Consider the following 2,294-nt stretch of genomic DNA (forward strand, 5'->3'; position numbering starts at 1 on the left):
AAAATAAATCAGGAAAGGATTCAGAGAAGTGGGATTTCAATTTGGCCTTAAGGAAGGACAGGATGTTGAAAGGTGGAGGAGAGATGCGGTATCTCAGGTGGAGAAACAACCAGGGCAGTGGCAATAGTGCACCTGAGAGGCGGCTTGGGTGAGTGTGGGAATCCACTGGAGAGAGATGGGAAATCATTCAGGAGGTATCAGTGGAGGCTGGGTTCTGGTAGGTTGTGAAAATCAGGCCGTGGTGTTTGGGCTTGGCATCCTTGGCCAGGGTGGTAAATGGACCATTTTCTGCTATAACTACCTATGGTAGTTACACCAACATGGGATGACAAGACTTTTTTTCTGCTGAACTTGGATATGGTCTTAGAAATGGCTCTTCAGATAATCATTATTGGCAATCAATATGAAACTTACTACCAATCTGGTGGTAGGCAAAAGGAAGCAAATGCAGGTTTTCTCAATCAGTAAGGACATAATAAATGTGGTGTTTAAGAAATATTGATATTTAGGATAGGTCAGCTAGAGGCTGTTGCTAAGTATATAATGCTGAGGTCACTAGAACTCAGCAGACAAACTAGGGGAAAGTTTAATAATTTGATGACAATATTAGAGTTTTTCTCTGCACTGGTAAGAAATTTCAGTTAGGTTATTGTGTCAGGTCCCTTTGTGAGAAAAACAGTCTCATTTTGGCTTGTCAAGTTACAGTGGCTTGAGAGTAGATAAGGATAGTATATTATGATTCTTCTTTATTTCCTCTTCTGTTTTTTTTGTTTGTTTGTTTTTGTTTTTTTTGTTTTTTTTTGAGGCAGAGTCTCACTCTTGTCATCCAGGCTGGAGTGCAGTGGTGTGATCTCAGCTCACTGCAACCTCCGCCTCTTGGGTTCAAGCAATTCTCTGCCTCAGCCTCCCAAGTAGCTGGGATTACAGGTGGCCGCCACCATACCTGGCTAATTTTTCTATTTTTAGTAGAGAGAGGGTTTCACCATTTTGGCCAGGCTGGTATTGAATTCCCGACCTCGTGATCCACCTGCCTTGGCCTCCCGAAGTGTTGGGATTACAGGCGTGAGCCACCGCACCTGGCCCCCTGCATTTTTTTTTTTTAAGACAGTGTCTCATTCTGTTGCCCAGGCTGTATTACAGTGGTGCCATCATAACTCACTGAAGCCTTAACCTCCTGGCTCAAGTGATCCTCCCATCTCATCCTCCTGAGTAGTTGAGGCTACAGGCACGAACCAGAATGCCAGCTTTTTTTTTTTCTCTTAACTACTTTTTCTCCTTTTTTTTTTTTTTTAATTTAAGTTCTGGGGAACAGGGGCAGAACATGCAGGTTTGTTACATAGGTATACACGTGCCATGGTGGTTTGCTACACCCATCAACCTGTCATCTACATTAGGTATTTCTCCTAATGCTATCCCTCCCCTAGCCCCCAACCCCTGACAGGCCCCAGTGTGTGATGTTCCCCTCCCTGTGTCCATGTGTTCTCACTGTTCAACTCCCACTTATAAGTGAGAACATGAGGTGTTTGGTTTTCCGTTCTTGTGATAGTTTGCTGAGAATGACGGTTTCCAGCATCATCCATGTTCCTGCAAAGGACATGAACTCATCCTTATTTATGGCTGCATAGTATTCCATGGTGTATATTTGCCACATTTTCTTTATGCAGTCTATCACTGATGGCCATTTGGGTTGGTTCCAAGTCTTTGCTATTGTGAATAGTGCCACAATAAATATACATGTGCATGTGTCTTTATAGTAGAATGATTTATAATGCTTTGGGTATATACCCAGTAATGGGATTGCTGGGTCAAATGGTATTTCTAGTTCTAGATCCTTGAGGAATCGCCACACTGTCTTCCACAATGGTTGAACTAATTTATACTCCCACCAACAGTGTAAAAGCATTCCTATTTCTCCACATCCTCTCCAGCATCTGTTGTTTCCTGACTTTTTAATGATCACCATTCTAACTGGCGTGAGATGGTAGCTCATTGTGGTTTTGATTTGCATTTCCCTAATGACCAGTGATGATGAGCTTCTTTTCATGTTTCTTGGCTGCATAAATGTCTTCATTTGAGAAGTGTCTGTTCATATCCTTTGCCCACTTTTTGATGGACTTATTTTTTTCTTGTAAATCTGTTTAAGTTCTTTGTAGATTCTATATATTGGCCCTTTGTCAGATGGATAGATTGCAAAAATTTTCTCCCATTCTATAGGTTGCCTGTTCACTCTCATGATAGTTTCTTTTGCTGTGCAGAAGCTCTTTAATTTAATCAGATTCCATTTGTCAATTTTG

This window comes from Pan paniscus, chromosome 7, assembly GCF_029289425.2.
Source record: "Pan paniscus chromosome 7, NHGRI_mPanPan1-v2.0_pri, whole genome shotgun sequence".
Taxonomy (NCBI): Eukaryota; Metazoa; Chordata; class Mammalia; order Primates; family Hominidae; genus Pan; species Pan paniscus.